We start from the raw sequence: 23,256 nt of genomic DNA, 5'->3' as shown, positions 1-23,256 counted from the left end.
GCCTTTATGTGGTCATGAAGCTCTATGATGACCTTTAGTATCGATATATTTTGCAATATTTGGGTAAGACGATGTCCCATTAATAACCAACCAAACAGAAGTAGATTATTTCTTGTACAAGGAGCAACCGATTTCCTATTGATGGAATTTAATGGAAATATCAATGTGAATTTACATACAAGTCTGCGGAACTAACTATTCGCCTGTGATACGTGTCTCCGAGCTGGCGAGTAGCAGCTGACAGTTAGAGAGGGGTGTGTCTAGGACTGATGGGGAGGTTGGAGCTGAAGACTTGATGCAGAGAGAGGCTGAATTGTTACATTGTGAAGCTGAAAGGGACAGAAACATGACACAACGACTGCATCTGGCGCAGGTAGGTTTCTCTCATTGCAATTAACTTTCTATATTTGTGCTTTGGCTTCTGTGTGTAATTGTGAACATTTTCCTTAAAAAGTCGATATTTCCAGATGCTTTTCGGCTCGTGTGTTTTATGCAGCAGAACCTTTGTATCACTTTGTATTTACTTATTTTGTACAATAATGAGCTTCTTGCTACACATGTTACTGGTTAACATTAAGTCTATGGCGACTCCATCAAACTCAATCACAAACCCAATAGATCAATGAGGTCAGAGACCCTTCCTAGTTACGGGGCAGACAAATGGGGATTAGGTTTTAAATTAAATGACAGTTGTAAAAAATGCATTTGGCACATTAATACTGTGTGAGAGTCATAGGCAATGGCATTGTCTTGCTGCTCAGTGTTGGACTGATCCCAGCAGATACAGCCCCCCAATAGCTACAGTCCCCAGAAGATACAGCCCTTAAATAGCTACAGACCCCCAATAGCTACAACCCCCTAATAGCTACAGTCCCCCAATACCTAAAGCCCCCAATAGCTACAGACCCCCAATAGCTACAGACCCCAGCAGATACAGCCCTTAAATAGCTACAGACCCCCAATAACTAAAGCTCTCCAATAGCTACAGAACCCCAATAGCTACATACCCCCAATAGCTACAGACCCCAGAAGCTTCAGTCCCCAATAGCTACAGTCCCCCAATACCTAAAGCCCCCAATAGCTACAGACCCCAAATAGCTACAGACCCCAGCAGATACAGCCCTTAAATAGCTACAGACCCCCAATAACTAAAGCTCTCCAATAGCTACAGAACCCCAATAGCTACAGACCCCCAATAGCTACAGACCCCAGCAGATACAGCCCTTAAATAGCTACAGCCCCCAATAGCTACAGCTAGCTACAGCTCCCTATTAGCTAAAGTCCCCCAATAGCTAAAGAACCCCAATAGCTACAGACCCCAATAGCTACAGACCCCCAATAGCTACAGACCCCAGCAGATACAGCCCTTAAATAGCTACAGACCCCCAATAGCTACAGCTCCCTAATAGCTACAGTCCCCCAATAGCTACAGACCCCCAATAGCTACAGACCCCAATAGCTACAGACCCCCAATAGCTAAAGCTCCCCAAAAGCTACAGACCCCCAATAGCTGCAGCCCCCCAATAGCTATAGACCCCAGCAGCAACAGACCCCCAGCAGTTACAGCCCCAGTAGCTATAGCACCCCATCAGCTACAACCCCCCCTCCCCGTAGTTAAAGCTCCCCAGCAGCTACAGCCCCCCAACAGTTACAGCCCCCCAGCAGCTCAGCCAACATCAACAGCCCCCCACGGAGTGATCTCTAGGCAAGTTTCAAAAATTGCTGCTTAGAAATATCTTCTCAATATTATCAACCAGCCACAGACTGAGTTTATTTCTTTTTTACTGTAAAAGTAATCGAATTTTTTCTTAGAAATGAAAGTTTTTAACAAAATAATCCCAATAATCATGAATTTCTTGCAAACACAACTATAACTACAGACTTGCTGATATGTGTTTTTTTTTATATATTATATATGTGTTTATTTTTGTCATTTTCATTTAATTCATTACATTTCTAAATATATTTATATAATAACATTATTATTTTATTATATATTTTTTATTGATAAAAACACATGATCACATATTTTTCTTTCACAAATCAGTTCATCCCCCTCATGACAATAAAAACGATCCATTCAGCGGGTGATGGGCACAAATGGTCATTAAATGAAATAACAGACTCACATATGAGATGTCGGAGCTGTCGGGGGGAGCTTTTCTGGGGGGGGGGATTAGCATTTGATCATTTGAGTCGTAGAAAGAGACGGACGCTGGAGAAATTGGAGCGACAAGCAGCAAATTTGTCTTTTTCACATAATGACTTTTTTTTAAAAAAAAAAATGTGATTTTGCAACTCGTTATTATAAATATAAATATATTTACTGTCAGTAATTATCACTCAGCTCAGAAAAGGGGAAAAAATGTTAAAATAAATCAGGCCAGTGAGAATACGTGACATCAATTTCTATATTGAGGAATATTGCCCCCGAGGAATGAAGAGCAGCTTCTCTGTCTAAAAATTCTAAAAAAAAAAAAATTCAATGGGATTTTATTGGAAAATGTTCATTAGCAGAACAGATTTTTTTTTTAGATTGGGACTTAATAAAGGATTTGAATGTAAATTCGCCCGTGTTGGTCGCAGCTTTTATTCCATGAATCCAAGAAATCGACTGAATTCCTCCTGCAGCAGCGCCGACCCCGTCTCTGACCTGGGCTTTTGTTTCTAATTAATTGCAACACCTGCCCAGAAGGGGTTACAAAGGGGGGAAAGAAAAGAAGGGGGGGAATCAAAGAGCCGCTGGTAATGAATGTGCCGGGAATTGGGAAACGGCAATATTTAGTTTGACCCTCAAAGGTTGTTTTGAAAAAATAAATAATTGTAATTATTATTATTTCAAAGTCGATTTTTGGTAGAAAACACAAACCTCTTACGACAAAGCAGTGTATTTAATGCTCTGCAGCGATTCCCTGTGTTTCCAATCCGACAACCAGGAATACAATAAACTGGGAATCGTTCTAGAAAACCGTGAAAAATGAGTCTTTACCATCAGACTGCTGAATAACAGAGGGACTCTTTCTATTGGGCCCCTTTAATTCAGTATATTTATTAATACATTAGTGAGTGTTTGCAGTGGATAATTGCATTTTGGAATCATAAAGGGCACGTGCCAATGAGATGAAAAATAACATCTAAAAATATGATTATCAGGAAAGCTCTAAATTACAGGCCGTCGCCCATAGACTCCATCTTAATCAAATAATCAAATGTTTCATAATTATTTCCTTTTTCTGTGTAATAATAAAACAGTAACTTGTACTTGATCCCAACTAAGATCTAATTAATCCTTATTGGAGGCAAAACCAGACTATTGGGTTTATTTAATATTTATATGATTTTCTAGTAGACTTAAGGTATGAAGATCCAAATTACAGAAAGATCCGTTATCTGGAAAACCCCAGGTCCCAAGCATTCTGGATAAAAGGTCCTATACATGTAATAGTAAAACAGAAGCTTCTACTTGATCCCAACTAAGATATAATTAATCCTTATTGGAGGCAAAACCAGACTATTGGGTTTATTTAATGTTTATATGATTTTCTAGTAGACGTAAGGTATGAAGATCCAAATTACAGAAAGATCCGTTATCTGGAAAACCCCAGGTCCCAAGCATTCTGGATAAAAGGTCCTATACCTGTAATAATAAAACAGTCGCTTGTACTTGATCCCAACTAAGATATAATTAATCTTTTGGAAGCAAAACCAGCTTATTGGGTTTATTTCATGTTTATATGATTTTCTAGTAGACTTAATGTATGAAGATCCAAATTACTGAAAGCTCTGTTATCCGTAAAAACCCCAGCATTCTGGATAACAGGTCCCATACCAGTATTTATATATTACAAGTAAATGGGATTGGGAAAAGACCTGAAGTGCACATTGTATCCGATGCAGTGTTGGAGGGTGTCTGTAATTGTGTTTAATTTGTAAAGGCAAAAATTGATGGATTCCACAATATGATATAAATATGATCACATGGGAAATTTGGGTATATGAATATTAGATTTCCCCATGGGAATCAATCAAAGCTAAATATTGATAAAGCTACAAGTAGCTGGTATGAAATGTGTTGTAAGCTTCAGAGGATATTTATTTTGATTCTGCTGTGACTTGGATTTCATGTTGTTTGTTGATTTTTTACAATTCCGGAAAACCCAAGAGACGGTAAATAAGTAATAGATGGTCTGGGCCCCTCCACGCGCCTTCGAATCTGGATTATGTCTGTGAGGCAAACGAGTTCCCTGTGCAGAGACACAATGTAGCAACACATGGTCACAATCTTATGAAAAATTGAAAATATGAAAATAATAATCCTCGAATTTATGGAGTTTATAGGCTAAAAAATTGAATACCTCTAATTTTTGTAGTTTATAGGGTAAAAACTGTAATACCTCGAATTTATGGAATTTATAGGCTAAAAAATCTTGAATACCTCGAATTTCTGGAGTTTATACAGTATGCTAAAAACTGTCATACCTTGAGTTTATGAAATTTATAGGCTAAAAAATCTTGAATACCTCGAATTTATGGAGTTTATAGGCTAAAAACTGTCATACCTCGAATTTATGGAATTTATAGGCTAAAAAATCTTGAATACTTCGAATTTCTGGAGTTTATAGGCTAATATCTGCCATACCTTGAGTTTATGGAATTTATAGGCTAAAAAATCTTGAATACCTCGAATTTATGGAGTTGATATGCTAAAAACTGTCATACCTGGAGTTTATAGGCTAAAAAAAACACAAATTTATTGAGTTTTCAAGTGAAAACCAGCATAAAACCCCCACAAATCATGAAGGCAAAAAACATCTTCAAATGGTTAAAGAGACCTCTGCCATTGACTTTTTCATGAATTTGGCAGGTTTTAGCTGGAGTTTTTTCAGATTCGGACTTCTTGCAGCTTCGGTCAAAATGCATCTTGAAAAATTCGAGGTTTTTTTTCCCCTTGACAAATTCAAGTTTTTTAGCGAAACTACACTTGAAAAACTAAATTTTTTTGAGAAAACACAACTCGACCTTTAGTCAGTAACCCCCTTAATGTCAGTTGGTGCAATATTGCTCTTCATTGTCATCTGAATGAATCAGTTTCATGGAAATCAAGAGAAACGGTTTCCAGAAAAAGCTGCTTTGAAATGATTCAGTTATTTAGGGAATGATTTGCGGTGTATGCGGTTGGTACATTAGGATGGGTCGGGAAGCTGATAACACAGAAGAAAGTAATGCAGCTTGTTGAGTGGTCAGTGTTGGTGATGCTTTTTACATTTTATTTCATTGGTTCTCAGGAGAGTTGGTACTACCTGTCTATTCATGACATTGGGTACAGTAACATTGAAGGCTCCAGAGCCCTGACCATTACACACCCCAAAGCACTTTCCAAAAGTCCTACTGGATTTTTTATGACCAACGATGACTTCAAAGAACAGACTAAAAGTTTGTAGTGGGATGACATTATAGTATTTAGAATTTAGTTCTAGTGCAAGTGGCTGTATTCTGTAGGGAAGGGATGGGGAACCTCAATAGAAAGCTTTGGGGAGTTTCTTTGCAGAAGGAAATGTAGGTCATGATACTCACGTGTTATGTTGCATCCTTGGTATCAAAACCTTCTCATTAGAAGAAGCTTTAGTTCATAAAAATCCTAAATGTGTGCAGCGATGATACCCAGCAGTGTCCTGGGAGAAGCTTGGTCTAGAAGTAGAAATATTTGGTTACTTGTTTTATTAGGTTTGGCTTTTTGCACAGAGGTACTTGATTCCTCAGATTGTGTAACTTGACTTGGAGGAACTATTTCTAACCCACCCCTTTAGGCTGGCAGAGTCATTCAACCCCTACTCAAGGATAGACTGGGCCAGGGGAACCCAGCGGGCCCTGGCACATATGGGCCCCACTGACCCAGACCCGCTCCCTGGCAGAAAAACTATGAAAGCTTCCCCCCTGACTTCTTACCCTGCATGGTGGAAAATGAATAAGGTGTGGGGGGGCAGAAGTGGAAGGCCCAGGAAGGTGGAGGGGTTTGTGGCTGGAGTGAGGGGCCTGGGCGGAAGGTGTGCAAGTCCCTAAGGCACTAGGCCAAGGGGCCACAGAACCCCCCCAGTTTGATGCTGCCCCTACCTACTTTCAAGCTGGATTCATGATGGACTTGGGGCTTCTGCACCGCTCCCCATAAAAAAATGGGATATGGTGATAGGGTGGAACCGGGTGACCCATCAGAGCCCAATTTCTAGATGTTGAAGCAATCCTTGTGTTCCAAGGCTAATTACTCCTAAATGAATCTGTCATGGTTCAGTTGTGCAATGGCTGCAAATAGGGGCTTTGTATTGATTTTCACAATTATTATTATTATTAGCAAGAATTTATAAAGTGCCAATATGTTCCTCTGGGTTGTACAATTGAAGGGCTCATAGGTAAAACGGGTTACACACATAAACTGACAGATAAATGCAGGTCCTGGCACAGGACCTGCATATATTATGGCTGAACTACTGGGTACACAGTACAAAATTAAACCCCTCCCCCCACATTGAGACCCAAAATAACAGTAAGTGAACACTAGATGATCATCATTATGATGAGGCTAATGTGGACATCTAAATGAGTAATTAGTTCACTAGTCCTTCAGCAAAGATTCCAAGAGAGTCGGTGACATTAGGGGCCCTTGAGGACCTGCGTTAATGGAAACGGCTTGTGGACATAGGGCTTAAAGGTCGCAGTTCAGCGGCGCATGCATAAATCATCTGCTTGACAAAGCACACACGGATATGCAGACACAACCCAAGTAGCAGTTATTGTGGAGGGGGTGGGGTCTTCAAATTCTTTTGAGTCTTTAATAAAATGCCCATTGAAAATTGAGTGAGATGTCCATTAGGTCAATGTCTCATAGAGAATCATCACTTGGGTATCTGTTTGGTACCGTTAGGAGAGAGCAGCTGATTGGCTGAGATGTATTGATCTAGATCTAACAAGGCTATGGGTCTCTTAACATTTCAGGAGACCTTATCTGATTGGCTGCTCCTACAGAATCTCCCTGGGTAGTGGACCAGTAGTTCTGTCAGCAGTAATCTATAAGCAGAATAGTCATCTATGACAAGTCTATCAGGTTCACCTTAGCCTCAGTCACAATTATCTTTCTTTTCCATAATATCCTTCCCCTTCAATCTTCTCATCCTACACTTTGCAATCAGCCAATGATTTTCTCCCCAAACCCCCCTCTTCTTCCCCTTTAACCCTTCTCTCTTGATGACCTTCTCAATGGAACCCTTCCCAAGTCACATCTCCTACAAATTCACATACAAATTTTATCCCTGAAAATGAATCATCCTCAACTGGTGATACATTTCTACAAATGTTTTCTTTTCAAGTGCAAACACAAGGAAAATATAGGAAATATTGCTCGGAATTCTAAACAACACCAACACAAATCAATAATTATCAAATCCCAAGGAAAAAGAGGTGACTTGACATTGAAGCTGAAAAGCCGTCATCATGGGGGAAAAACATCAAGTAATTTTGCCTGAGGGAATAGAAACATCACAACGACTGTATGTTTGGAGTTTTGATCCATCAGTGACACTTGCTAAAAGAAAGACACGTTCCTCCGAGCCACCGGCCAACAGAGATGACTTGAGTGACCTTGTCATTTGTTGGGAAGGAGGATGGAGCAGCTGAGGACAACCCGATTCCAGTTCTCCGATCTCTATATTATGTACATGTATTTATTGAAGCATTTGTTATTTTTTGTTTTTATTTTACTGAAATACCGAGGGGAAATGTATCTTCGTTTTTTAATGGACCTTGACCTGAGCATCATGGAAGTGGTTTTGATACTCAAAAAGTCATTATCTAATTTCTTGCCTAATGGCGCAAACAGTTCTTTTTTTTTCCCCCCCCCCATAAATGAATTTCTTTGGAAACAAGTAGAAGATGATTTTCTGAGACCGTCAGTCTTCATTTTTATTAGTGTCTAAATCATCACCCAAGGAGCCGCCGAGAAATATGGCATTAGAAGAAGGCGGCCGTGTGAAATAATCCACTGAAATATGGAAATATTCGAAACCGCCGCTTAATGAGGCTGAAATCTTCTAGCGGAGGGAAAGTCGACATTATTGGCAATTAATCAGCAAAAAAAGTTATCAGTCGGCTGAGCTGGGAAAGTTTAGGTGGATTTATTTGACATCAAATGAGTCAGTTAATTCCAAATCCTCCCTGGTGTCTGAATTCTTCTCTTTGTAGCTGATGGAAGCAGGGATTATTTCTCTAAAGTATTCACTGTCTTTTTTTTTTCTTAAATTACAGAGCATACGATGGAAAATATTTAAAAATATTTAAAATCAATCTTTTCTCTCGGTTTTTTTTACTACTGCAGTCTAAGGCTATTGAAATATGAGTTCACCCAAGTAAAGTACAAAATCTCCAGCACCCATTAGCCCCAGAAACAAAAACAATAATTCTATTTTATCGTCTTACATTTTTAACTATAATTTTAGTAGACACTCAGCGTGGTGCAAAATCACTCAGATGGGGTCCGGCGGATCTTCACCAAGTTCATAACCAGTTTTGTACCAAAATATAGGGACCAAATCCAGGATAGGGTTCGGGATTTGGCTAGGATTCAGCCTTTTTCAGATAGATTCGGATTCGGCCGAATCCTTCTGCTCGGCCAAAACTGAATCCGAATCCTAATTAGCATATGCAAATTAGGGGCAAGGAGGGAAATCTCATGACTTTTTATTACAAATTAAGATTCAAATTCGGTTCGGTATTTGGCCGAATATTTCGCAAAGGATTCGGAGGTTCAGCAAATCCAAAATAGTGGATTCAGTGCATCCCTACCAGAATCTGTTATACAGAAACCTATTATCGGGGAAGCTCAGAATTACAGGATGGCCATCTTCCATAGACTTCATTTCATGCAAATAATTGACATTTTTAAAAAGTATTTCCTTTTCCTCTGTACAGGTATGGAATCCTTTATCCAGAAACCCATTATACAGAAAGCTACGAATTATGGGAAGGCTGTCTCCCATAGACTCCATTTTACCCAAATAAGTCAAATTTTTTAAAATGACTTTTTTTGTGTAATAATAAAACAGTCGCTTGTACTTGATCCCAACTAAGATATAATTAATCCTTATTGGAGGCAAAACCAGCCTATTGGGTTTATTTCATGTTTATATGATTTTCTAGTAGATTTAAGGTTTGAAGATCCAAATTATGGAAAGATCCATTATCTGGAAAACTCCAGGTCCTGAGCATTCTGAATAACAGGTCCCATTGCTGTAATAATAAAACAGAAGCTTGTACTTAACTCTGATTACAATAAAACTGGTTACTCTGGGCCTCTGTAGTGGAATTGCATGGAATGCACCTGTTACCTTAAGAATATTGTGGCAATTATACATTTATATCATTATATATTTTTTTACATTTATGTTTTTTAACATAAAACAGATTGCTTTAGAAAAATTGACAAATCCTCGTCCTCGTGTACAAATTAACTCTCCTTGGGGAAGCCATTGTAGCCTTACTACATCATACTTCCTAGACCAGTGATCCCCAACCAGTAGCTCGTGAGTAACATGTTACTCTCCAACCCCTTGGATGTTGCTCGCAGTGGCCTCAAAGCAGGAGATTATTTTTGAATTTGAGGCTTGGAGGCAAGTTTTGGTTGTATAAAACCAGGTGTAATGCCAAACAGAGCCTCAATATAGGTTGACAATCCACATAGGGGCTACTAAATGGCCAATCACAGCCCTTATTTGGCACCCCAGGAATATTTTTCATGCTTGTGTTGCTCCCCATCTCCTTTTACTTCTAAATGTTGCTCATGGGTTCTAAAGGTTGGGGATCCCTGCCCTAGAGGATCTAACCCCTTATCAGACCAATTCTCATTCATGGAGTCCAGAGGTGCAGATGGCAGTCCAAATCTGAATTGAATGAGCACCAAGGGGTGCACGTTTGCACCCCTAAGGGCCCAGTAGTAAATGGCCTGTACAAATGCCATTAAAGGGCAAAGCTGCTGGGATGAGTAGTGAAACATCTTCAATGGTTACTTGCTGCTTTAGAATTACTTATACTAGATATACCATTAAACGGGTTGTTCCTCTTTAAATTAACTGTTATTATGATGTAGACAGGGATATTCTGAGACAATTTGCAATTGGTTTTCATTTTTTATTATTTGTGTTTTTTTTTACTTATTTAGCTTTTTATTCAGCAGTTCTCCAGTTTGTAATTTCAGCCATCTGGTTGCTAGGTTCCAAATTACCATAGCGACCATGCATTGATTTGAATAAGAGACTGGAATATGAATAGGAGAGGCCTGAATAGAAAGATGAGGAATATATAGCAATAACATTACCAAGCATGTTTAGGTTTTTTAGGTGGGGTCCCCCTTTTGAAAGCTGGAAAGAATCAGAAGGAAAAGGCAAATAATTAAAAAATATATATATAAAAAAATAATGTAGACCAATTGAAAAGTTGTTTCGATTGTCCATTCTATAATGTAAAGGTGAACCACCCCTTTCACCTAAGGCCTCATGGCTCAGGCAAAAACTTTACTAGGCTCTACCTACTGTCAGTCATGAGGGGAAATCAAACAATTTCAATAAATTAATAAATCCATTTATAAATATATTATATTAAATATATATATATATATATATTTTTTTTTTTTTAAATCCAATTTAACTCATTTAAGCAATTCTACAATTTACAAAGTTGTAGTGTTTATACAGATGAGTACAATGGGACGTGTGCACTTTCTGGCAGATCTAGAGAAGAATAGAGTTGCAGTTCCGGCTTTCACCAGCGTAGGGCAGTGTCTCTATAGAACCGCATGAGAACATCGCCCCAATCAGATTCTTTCTTGGGATGAGGCATTTGAAAGGGAATAAATACTGAGGCCTCTCGCTAATCAGCTCTTCAACGTCTGTTTCTCATGAATACATCAGCGAATAAAATACGAGTCTAAATGGAAAAGAACAGGGAATAACATCTGTAGCAGAAATGAGGTTTTTTCCCCTTGAATGGAAATAATTTATTAGTGATTGTCAGTTTGTTTCTGAGATCATTTGTCATGTAGTTTATGTGATGTGACACTGGGATACAATACATTTATCTGCTTCAGTGTGACATGAGATGTAGATATTGTATATTTTGTATATTTTGTATATTTTGTATATTTTGTATATTTTGTATATTTTGTATATTTTGTATATTTTGTATATTTTGTATATTTTGTATATTTTGTATATATTGGTAAAACAGGACAACATCTGGATATGTTGGGGCCCTAATTTGCTGTGGGGCCACATTTTAGATTCTACAGCTATGGGACCTGTTATCCAGAATGCTCAGGACCTGGGGTTTTCCAGATAATGGATCTTTCTGTAATTTAGATCTTCATACCTTAAGCCTAGAAAATCATATAAACATTAAATAAAGCCAATAGGCTGGTTTTGCCTCCAATAAGGATTAATTATATCTTAGTTGGGATCAAGTACAAGCGACAAGCGCAAGTACGAGCTTTCTGGAGAATGAGATTCTGCATAATGGATCCCATACCTGTAGATCATTCCTGCACAGTTAGACATGGAGACATGTTAAGCCCACAATAAAGTTCTGTGGTTCACTTACCCTGTAAACTGTCTCCCCATGTCCCTAGACAGGCAGGTTGACACAGCAGTTGTGTCTTGCTTTGTGGCATGGAGTCCAGCTATACACTGATGTGTCAGAGAAGACCAAAATAAGAAATATTTATTCTGAAATGGTTTCATTTTATTGACTGTAATAATAATAATAATAATACTATTAATAAAATAATAATAACAATGGTGACTGTTACCCCAATGTTTCTATATATCTGTAACCTTGTTATGAGCTAAGGGGGGCCCAGTCTAAAGGTCAGTTAGGGGGAGATTTGGGGTGAGTGTTTATTTGTGGCCTGGGTACCCCTGGAACTATAGCAGGGTGACACCCCAATGTTTCTATATAACTGTAACCTTGTTATGAGCTAAGGGGGCCCAGTCTGAAGGTCAGTTAGGGGGAGATTTGGAGTCTAAAGGTCAGTTAGGGGGAGATTTGGGGTGAGTGTTTATTTGTACCCTGGGTACCCCTGGAACTATAGCAGGGTGACACCCCAATGTTTCTATATATCTGTAACCTTGTTATGAGCTAAGGGGGGCCCAGTCTGAAGGTCAGTTAGGGGGAGATTTGGGGTGAGTGCTTATTTGTACCCTGGGTACCCCTAGAACTATAGCAGGGTGACACCCCAATGTTTCTATATATCTGTAACCTTGTTATGAGCTAAGGGGGCCCAGTCTGAAGGTCAGTGAGGGGGAGATTTGGAGTGAGTGCTTATTTGTACCCTGGGTACCCCTGGAACTATAGCAGGGTGACACCCCAATGTTTCTATATATCTGTAACCTTGTTATGAGCTAAGGGGGCCCAGTCTGAAGGTCAGTTAGGGGGAGATTTGGGGTGAGTGCTAATTTGTGCCCTGGGTACCCCTGGAACTATAGCAGGGTGACACCCCAATGTTTCTATATATCTGTAACCTTGTTATGAGCTAAGGGGGCCCAGTCTGGAGGTCAGTTAGGGGGAGATTTGGAGTGAGTGCTTATTTGTACCCTGGGTACCCCTGGAACTATAGCAGGGTGACACCCCAATGTTTCTATATATCTGTAACCTTGTTATGAGCTAAGGGGGCCCAGTCTGGAGGTCAGTTAGGGGGAGATTTGGGGTGAGTGCTTATTTGTACCCTGGGTACCCCTGGAACTATAGCAGGGTGACTGTTACCCCAATGTTTTTTAATGTAGGAAAGACTGACCAATGTTATGGAGGGAGGACATGACCCAGTTATAGAGAGAAGGATAAATAAGGGGTCGGGAGGAGATGAAGTGAAAGGGAACAGTTACATTTGTCCCCCGTCGGCAAGGAGAGAGGGAGGAAGATTCGCTCCCAATGTTAATGGAGTTGCCTAAATATCAGTCCAGAGTTGAGGTACGTGAGTCCGGGTTTGCTGAGTCCAACCCCAAGAAGAGAATTTTATATCATGAACCCAATAAGAGAAGCACAAAGTGTTAAAAATAAAAATGAAAACGTTTCCCAATTGGAACATTTTGATTTTCCGAATCAGACTGCAGAGAAAAAAAAATCCCACTTCATTGTCGAGTCCGACTTTGGAATTTACATTGCGACGAGTAAAATCCTGCTTTGCATTTTTATTGTTTTGTTATCACTCCCTGATTCATATTCATGAGTCGCTTCAACCTGTAAAGCGAAATAAAGCTTTTCCATGTCAATCGCGAATTTACAGCCATTCTGTACCGAGCGGGAAACATTAACTCCTCGCATCCCAGACCTAAGGAATTCGGGCTCGTAAGGCCCATTGTTGAAACTGGAATGAGATCTATTATGTGTAAACCTGTTATCCAGAAAGCTCCCAGATACAGGAATGTCATTTCCCATAGAGTCCGAATTAAGACAAGACCTTGTACTTGATGGGAATTAATTAATCCATGTTATTGGCAATCCAATCCCAATAAACCAGAATCCGTATCTGGAATGCTTAGATCAAGAAGCTTTCTGAATAAGGGGACTTTAGATGATGTGGGGCACCAAGCAGTGCCAGGCCAAGTAGTATTGGTGCCCAATTGCACCCCACTAGTGGCACCAAAATCATGTGCTTCTTCAGCTTTTCCTTAATCCTGACCCTGAATGAAAGCCAAAAACACTGGTGGGAATAGGGGTGCCAACACCCCTCAATTCTAATATCGACTCCTACTACCAGGTATCCCTCTTGTTGCCTTGTGCACCCTAAATCTGTATAAGGGACACATGGGTGTCTGAAGAATATTGATGAAAGAATCAGTCAAAAATGTAAAGATTAAAAGAATATTCTAATATTACGGATCTGGAAGGATTAAGAATTTTGTAGCATTCTGTATTCTGGGAGATTATGAAAAACATTCCAGCATTTAGATGCAATGGAAATTCTTGGGTACAGGATAATGAGAATTGTAGGCAAATATTCCTTGAAATTTTCTTCAGATTTGTAATTGCCATAACTTTCCATAGACTGTTATTATAAGTACAAGCATAGAGGACTGTATGATGGCACATAGCACCCATAATGATCAAGAGCTTCTCAAACAGGCCTGAAGGCACAGAGATAGCAGGATAGTGACTGCTGGGCCTCAAATGAAGCTGTTACTCCATGGACAATATACTGCTCAGACTACCCGCAGAATATTCCTTTCAGATCAGGACCATGCAATAGAGTTGGGTGACAAACCCAGTAGATCCTACTCCATGATCCCTCTCTGCGTGCAGAGGAGAAACCAGATTCATCCATGAAGTCCTAAGAGTGGACAAAGTCAGGGCACCGGGCAATGATGATGATGATGATGGTTATATGGTGGCTGGGTAGTTTTGCAAATTTTCAAGGAGACAATAAAGGTCAACCTGCATGGGTTCAACCAACATCAGTTTGAGTCCCTCTGAACGCAACTGCATTTGGACCCCCGTGGAATATCTCAGTGATGGATAATTCAAAGGGATTCTGAGCCGAGAAAGGATTGGACTCCCAGTTAAATGTGACACTACTATTGGGGAGAATAACCCAATGGGGGCAGCGACAGAATAAGTGGAGACCTGATAAAGATCAAGAAATCTGAATGAGGGAAGAGGGAAGGGAAGAGGAATGGATGCAAGTTGGGGTGGTGGGAGGCTCTCTGAGACAATATTGTCCAACTGGAGGCTCTCCAAGATATTATTTAACCCCCAGATTGCTCAAGAGCTCCAATGGGCTCTCTCTCTCCCTGGATGCCATTTTCATAATAATAGTCCCATTATATGGAAACATTGGACAGCGCTGCTCTGAGACCTTTGTGTCTCCCAAGACCTTCCTAATGTTCTTTATATGTCTATGACTTCTCTCTAAGTTTCCAGACAATGGAAGGGCAATGTAGAGCCATAACCACTAGCCATAAAGGCAGAATATACCCAGTGTCAGACTGGGCCACCAGGATACCAGGATACCAGGTACTCATGCTGCTAAACATTTGGCCTATTTCATGGCCATTCCCTATTTCTATGAGAACAAAGAGGCTGAATAGAAGGAATAATAGATTATAGTATGTAAAGAAAATAGACAGGAGAATAGGGGTCGAGTGAGGAGATGAAGAATAATAGTACTGAGAGTGGGCCCTGGGATAAGGTTTTTGGGTGGGCCCCTTGTGTCCCAGTCTGACACAAAATATACCCCCCCCCAATAAAACCAGTGTAGGGTATAAAGCTCATGAGGGACACTAGTTATCGAGCACCTGTTCCATTAATATACTGGAGGGTGAAATAATAGGTACAAATACTACATTGGAGCAGTTCTATGGTACCATGTGTTACTCGTGGATCAGCTGTTGGTTTTGGCCGCAGGTATTTTATGAGGCGCTGCTCTAATCTGGGCATCTGTACAGTGTGTTATGTCATTGGGTACTGATTGCATTTAATTGGCCGTATCGGGATGCGCAGCCAGATTCGCTTATCTACTGGGACTGAATAATTTGCCTTATTTCATGGCTTGCTCCGTGCATCCGAAATGCACTTAAAACTGTGAAGTTGAAAGAGCCGGGAATGATAGCCTTGGCACGGGAGAGCACAAAAGCGTGTAATGGCCGTAATAACAGACTTGGTGGAGGGATGCTGGTTACCATGGCAACGGGGGATGTGGAACACAAGATAATGTAACTGCTGTAGTGGAAGGGCCTGCGCTGCATATTAATGGCTCCTGCCTTCCCCACACTCACTGATGGATTGGAGCAATTTCACATGTCAGGTTTAAATGATGCCCCGGCTCCGATCTGCCGCTGTAAACACAGACTATACAATGGGATTGGCAGATGTAAATACAATGTATCAAGTGGTACAACTAGGTTTCTTTCCTGAAAACTACAACCTAATCTCCTGGCACTCTGCCCCCACCACCCCCGATATTTCCATCTCTACCTCTATTCTATCCGCTCTCTGTCTATTATACATTCTAACCTGGCATTGAGCTATTTCATCCATCTAATGGGGCTGTTCACATTTGAGTTAACCTTTAATATGATGTAGATTAGTCTTGTCCAGTGTCAGACTGGGACACCAGGGGTCCACCCAAAAACCTTAGACCAGGGGCCCACTCTCAGGACTATTATTCTAATTCTCATCACTCAACCTCTTTTCTTCTAGTCTCTATTCTTGACATACTATAAACCAATATTTCCATCTATTTAGCTTCATAGAAATAGGGAATGGCCATGAAATAGGCCAAATGTTTAGCAGCATGAGGGGCCACTGACACCTGGGCCCCCGGGAGTTTTCCTGGTATTCCGGTGAGCCAGTCCAACACTGGTCCTGTCCAACAACCCCCACAACCCCTCCTTTGTGTGGCCCCCCATGAAAGTCTGCTCTTACCTTGTGTAAACTTTAAATTGTATCATTACTGAGATTAACTGGGCCCAGCATTGTTTACACCTCAAATTCACACTGTAATCCCCCCCCCCTTGTTCCGCACAAACAGTTTCAATTCTTCTCATTCATTCCCTTGATTTATTTTATTGTTCCCTGTGACGCCAAGGTCCCATTTACAGGAATGGCTACTCGTATTTCTGCAGTTTATTGTGTTTCTGACGATCTTTCTTTTTGTTTAAGGATGAGCATTAATAATGAGCATATATATATATATATATAGCAGAGATGACATAAAACCGTTCTGTATATAGAAATATCAATATTCTGCCCACTGTGCAGTTTTATATTCAGTCGGAAACGTAGAAAACCCAAACTTACTGAGAAATGAAGCAGATTTATTAAACGCGACCTACTTAGCCCCAGCCAAGTACATTCAGATTTATTGGCTCACGTTTAATAGAAATAGAGTATCTCTGAGCTGTTGACATTTCTGCTGAAGGTCTTATTCCTCTTTAAACCATTTGTCCCATTATTAGGATTCAGGCATCACTAAATATAATGTAGACACTCTGAATACAATACTCTATCAGTACTGAGCATGACGTATGATTGGACCTTTCAAATTCCTCCAGACTCTGCTGACCAAACAGGGATTTGCCTCAACCCAAACTCATTATGATGTTACAAAGGTAGAGGTGATGGAGACTCTGGTTAAATGCTATTCTATATACCCATTGTGTGATTTTGTGAGTAATACTGACACCCTAATAATAACTGAGGTCCAGTCCTCTGGCAGCTGATGGAGGGTGACTCCAAATGCAAGTTCTCAGGCCTCATTCTGCTCCTCCAGGGGATTTGTATGGACTCCAGACTCCCTATGGACTGAATCATCATTTAAAATGGTGTCAATTATACCCATTCTGTATAATGATGTATCATATAAAAGGCTTGGCAGCTCTGCTGTAAGAGTTGAGGGAGTATGAGAGCTGTTACCCCCAACTGTTGATGGTGGGAGAATTCTCTTGTTCCCCTGACAGTTGATCAAATGAGAACGCATATGTTAAACATATTTCCTAAAGAAGTGATCAGTGGTTTTTACTGTAGTGGTTGATTACTTCTCAGGTAGTTGATAGTAGTAGTTGGTAGTATTTGATGGTGGGCAACTTTACTATTTTTTGTATATTCCTCTAGCAGTTAATGGTGGCTAGTTATTGATTAGGGGTTGACTGCTGTCTATTTCTTAAGCAGTTGATGGTGTGTCATTGATATATATTCCTCTAGCAGTTGATTATGGGTAACTTTAGTATGTTCCTCTAGCAGTTGACGTTGGGTTAGTGATGTATGTCCCTCTACGAGGGGGTAGTAGTTGACTAATGTATGTTCCTCTAGCAGTTTGTGGTGGTTGACTGATGTATGTTCCTCTAGCAGTTGGTGGTGGTGGATGTATGTTCCTCCAGCAGTTTTTGGTATCTGACTGATGTATGATTCTCTAGCAGTTGGTGGTGGTTGACCGATGTATGTTCCTTTAGCAGTTGGTGTTGGTTGATGTATGTTCCTCTAGCAGTTGTTGGTGGCTGACTGATGTATGATTCTCTAGCAGTTGGTGGTGGTTGACCGATGTATGTTCCTTTAGCAGTTGTTGGTGGCCGACTGATGTATGATTCTCTAGCAGTTGGTGGTAGTTGACTGACATATGTGCATCTAGCAGTTGGTGGTGGTTGGTTGCCTGATGGATGTTTCTCTAGCCATTGGTGGTGGTTGGTTGATGAAATGAGAGTGTGTATGTTAAACATATTTCCTATAGAAGTGATCAGTGTTTTTTACTATAGTGGTTGATTAGAGGGTGACTGCTGTTTACTTCTCAGGTAGTTGATGCTGGGCAACTGATATATGTTCTTTAGAAGTTGATGGTGGGTAACTGATATATGTTCTTTTAGTATTTGATGGTGGGTAACTTTTCTTTTTTTTGTATATTCATCTAGCAGTTAATGGTGGGTAGTGATTGATTAACTGCTGTCTATTTCTTAAGCAGTTGATGGTATGTTACTGATATATATTCCTCTAGCAGTTGATGATGGGTAACTTTTGTATGTTCCTCTAGACGTTGACGGTGGGTTACTGATGTATGTCCCTCTAGGAGATGGTAGTAGTTGACTAATGTATGTTCCTCTAGCAGTTGGTGGTGGTTGATGAATGTTCCTCTAGCAGTTGTTGATGGTTGACTGATGTATGATTCTTTAGCAGTTGGTAATGGTTGACCGATGTATGTTCCTCTAGCAATTGGTGGTGGTTGGTTGATCAAATGAGAGCGTGTTTGTTAAACATATTTCCATAAGCTATCAGTGGTTTTTACTATAGTGGTTGATTAGAGGGTGACTGCTGTATGTTCCTCTAGCAGTTGGTGGTGGCCTCCTTCATGCCTCTCTCTCAAAATATCTGACTTGTTTGCCCATAATATGTTCCTTGCTGTCTTGAAAAGAGTGTCCTTTGTCCTTTATCTGTAGTTCTGCTGAGCCTTGTCCTCCTGTGAAAGTATTGCAGGGGTCTTTGTTTTGTATTTTTTATTTAACAAGCAGGCATTCTTATTACATGGGTCTGGACACAGAAATGGGCCCCAAAGATAGTATGGTTAGATCTATGTGATGCTTTTTAGATCAAAAATTATTGGACAATATTAAGTGTCCCTTTCAGTGATTTTACATGTACAGTGTTTATCTCCCAGGTCTCAAGCTTTATACATTAAATGTACTAAATGTGGAAAAATACAAATTATCCTTGTTTGTCTCAGCTGTAATAAATAGAGGGAAGTATAAGGCGACAGCTCCGGTGATGCAGGAAAAGTAAAATCAAATTTATTAGTAAGGATTTCAAGGCAGTAGGTGGCCATGACGGATGGTTTCAATGAAACCTTTGTTTTATAGTGACCTTGTCTGAGCCCATCAATACCAGCGCTGAGCACTAACTGTCATGCAGCTCTCAGTCTACTGTCAGTTCCACACGGCAAGTGATCCCAGGCCCATTCATTCTTATTGCTATTAAATGACTTTCTACTGTTCTATTATTTACAGGCACTTAATCAGGATGTATCCAACATAAAGTGGGAAAGGGTGGAAAATTAGTACTGAGGGGCACTCAGTACTATTATAAGGGATAATGTGCCCCCTACTGTAAATGGTAAGGATATTAGAAGTCACTGAGGGGTTGTTCTGTGACCATATAAAGGCACAAGGCTGCAGGCTGAGTTATACAGGGAACTCTGAGTATCACTCATGTATTATAAGGGATAATGTACCCCCTACTGTAAATGATAAGGATATTAGAAGTCACTGAGGGGTTGTTCTGTGACCATATAAAGGCACAAGGCTGCAGGCTGAGTTATGCAGGGAACTCTGAGTATCACTCATGTATTATAAGGGATAATGTACCCCCTACTGTAAATGATAAGGATATTAGAAGTCACTGAGGGGTTTTTCTGTGACCATATAAAGGCACAAGGCTGCAGGCTGAGTTATACAGGGAACTCTGAGTATCACTCATGTATTATAAGGGATAATGTTCCCCCTACTGTAAATGATAAGGATATTAGAAGTCACTGAGGGGTTGTTCTGTGACCATATAAAGGCACAAGGCTGCAGGTTGAGTTATACAGGGAACTCTGAGTATCACTCATGTATTATAAGGGATAATGTACCCCCTACTGTAAATGATAAGGATATTAGAAGTCACAGAGGGGTCTGTGACCATATAAAGGCACAAGGCTGCAGGCTGAGTTATACAGGGAACTCTGAGTATCACTCATGTATTATAAGGGATAATGTACCCCCTACTGTAAATGATAAGGATATTAGAAGTCACTGAGGGGTTGTTCTGTGACCATATAAAGACACAAGGCTGCAGGCTGAGTTATACAGGGAACTCTGAGTATCACTCATGTATTATAAGGGATATTGTACCCCCTACTGTAAATGATAAGGATATTAGAAGTCACTGAGGGGTTGTTCTGTGACCATATAAAGGCACAAGGCTGCAGGCTGAGTTATACAGGGAACTCTGAGTATCACTCATGTATTATAAGGGATATTGTACCCCCTACTGTAAATGATAAGGATATTAGAAGTCACTGAGGGGTTGTTCTGTGACCATATAAAGACACAAGGCTGCAGGCTGAGTTATACAGGGAACTCTGAGTATCACTCATGTATTATAAGGGATAATGTACCCCCTACTGTAAATGATAAGGATATTAGGAGTCACTGAGGGGTTGTTCTGTGACCATATAAAGGCACAAGGCTGCAGGCTGAGTTATACAGGGAACTCTGAGTATCACTCATGTATTATAAGGGATAATGTACCCCCTACTGTAAATGATAAGGATATTAGAAGTCACTGAGGGGTTGTTCTGTGACCATATAAAGGCACAAGGCTGCAGGCTGAGTTATACAGGGAACTCTGAGTATCACTCATGTATTATAAGGTATAATGTACCCCCTACTGTAAATGATAAGGATATTAGAAGTCACTGAGGGGTTGTTCTGTGACCATATAAAGACACAAGGCTGCAGGCTGAGTTATACAGGGGACTCTATTACAATATCTTATTTTCATAGTGTGCAGATTACCATATAAAATGTAAATGAAATGATGCTGAAATTCTCAGACCCAGAGTCCATGATCGTGTGGGATAATCTTGAACATTATTGGACATAATGAATATTGTCAGGGTTGGAGAGGATAAACGATGTTGAACTTTATACTAAATGCTGAAATTCTTTATGACTGCGAAAAATTGAGTAAAAAATCTTCAATAAAAATGTGCTGAAACTGTAAGGAATGAAATATATTGTGTCAAAGTATTAGGAGAGAAATGTCCCCCTGTGTCACTGTGTATAAAGGTGCGAGGGGATAATTTGTAGAGAAATTCTCTGGCCACAGCGTGACCCCCCCCCCATTAGACATAAATCTATTGCTTTTCAACTCTCTATGTGACACAAAGTGCAGCTCATTTAGGAGACCAAGTCCTTCTACACAAACAAACATCCCATTTTCCCCAGTTTATTGGGACTGCTGAGTGACTCAAGTCTTGCTCCCAAGGTCCATTACAGTTTCCCGGTGCCTGATCCCGGGGGGGGGCTGAGCGGAACCTCGAATAGAAAAAGTGAAAAATCGATTTGTCTCCACTAGTGATGCACTGAATCCACTATTTTGGATTCGGCCGAACCCCTGAATCCTTTGCTAAAGATTCGCAGAATTCCGAACCAAATCGGACTGCAAATTAGGGGTGGGAAGGGGAAACCATTTTGTACTTCCTTGTTTTCTGACAAAAAGTCATGTGATTTCCCTCCCCGCCCCTAACTTGCATATGCAAATTAGGATTTGGATTCGGTTTGGCTGGGCAGAAGGATTCGGCCGAATCCGAATCCTGCTGAAAAAAGTCGTATCCTGGATGAATCCCGAACTGAATCCTGGATTCGGTGCATCCCTAGTCACCACAGTCTCAGGGGTCGTGGAGCTTCATAATTTGTCCGAGGTTCCAGGGCAGGTCAGAGAGTTTTATCAATGGCCCAGAACCCCAATATCTCCAATTATCTCGAATGGATCTCCTGGTTCTGTACTGGATTAACTGAAGGCTCAGCCATTAGGAAATATGTGGATATTGTACATAGAACCTCGCTCATAGATATCTCTTTAACCCATGGGCTAAAAGGACCATCTACTGGAGAAGGGGGTTCCTAAAGGATTTGTCTTGTTTGTACCCAAAGAACAGAGAATTATTCAGACATTTTTGAGTTGTATCTAGAGACAGAGCCAAATAGTATTTACCCAAAAGTTAGGCCTGACACCCCTGCTCAGTGTCCCCCCTGACACCACTCACACAAGCCCCACCCAACACTAATTTCGGTAATTCACTCTCTCATATGGAACTACTGCCCTCACATTTGCACCCTAAGTGCCTCTATTTCCTACCCTAGTTCTGGCCCTGCCTAAAGAGCCCATGTTACACCTTCAGTCTGTATGATCACAAAGAAAACTGTCAATCAGAGAAGGGGCTGATTAAACCATCGAGTCAAGCAGGAACGACACGGCCCACCTTTGGGTAAGACCATTTTTTCTGTTGCAGATCCCGAATAGAATGAGGGATAATAATGTTCTGGTCCAAGGCAGTTTATTTTTAGTATTGCCCCAGTGTTTTCCCTCTTTGCTCTAGCGACTAGTGAATCTGATCATTGCCGAACGCATTGAAGTCAAAGGACTTGCTTCTTTACCCCATTCCCTGTACCCACTACTACCTGCATTAAAGGGGTGGTTCACCTTTAAGTCAACTTTTAGAATGTTATAGAATGGCAAATTCTAATCCACTTCTCAATTGGTCTTCATTATTTATTTATCATAGTTCTTTTAAAGGGGAAGTAAAGTGTAAACTAGAATAAGGCTAGAAATGCTGTATTTTGTATACTAAACATAAACATGAATTTACTGCACCACAAGTCTAATCAAACAAATAATTTATGCTTTCAAAGTTGGCCACAGGGGGTCACCATCTTGTAACTTTGTTATACATCTTTGCAAGACCAAGACTGTGCACATGCTCAGTGTGGTCTGGGCTGCTTAGGGATCGTCATAAATGATCAAAACAGCACAAGTCAAATAATATCTGCCAGAAGCCGATACACAAGACTGATTAATAATCAGAATATACAAACTGCACTAGGTCCTGTGTTGTCATGTAATCTAATGTGGATTTTATAGTTTTTGTATTGTTTAATACAAACTTTCTCCAACTCTGCAGAACCAGTGGCTGCAGCAAAA

At 40.4% G+C, this 23,256-nt stretch overlaps 1 protein-coding gene across 1 annotated transcript in view; it reads left to right on the top strand.

The window, feature by feature from the left end:
• Nucleotides 1-271: 271 nt before the first annotated feature.
• LOC108704036 (sodium- and chloride-dependent GABA transporter 1) overlaps nucleotides 272-23,256 on the top strand; it is a 72,005-nt gene continuing 49,020 nt past the window's right edge. The window contains exon 1 of the mRNA XM_018240406.2: nucleotides 272-373. The gene's annotated coding sequence lies outside the window, so the exon portion shown is untranslated. The remainder of the gene's footprint in view (nucleotides 374-23,256) is intronic.

The sequence above is a fragment of the Xenopus laevis genome, chromosome 4L, assembly GCF_017654675.1.
Source record: "Xenopus laevis strain J_2021 chromosome 4L, Xenopus_laevis_v10.1, whole genome shotgun sequence".
In the NCBI taxonomy this organism is placed as follows: domain Eukaryota; kingdom Metazoa; phylum Chordata; class Amphibia; order Anura; family Pipidae; genus Xenopus; species Xenopus laevis.
Note: the sequence above shows the minus strand (reverse complement) of the source record. Positions and strands in the feature narration are given on the sequence as shown.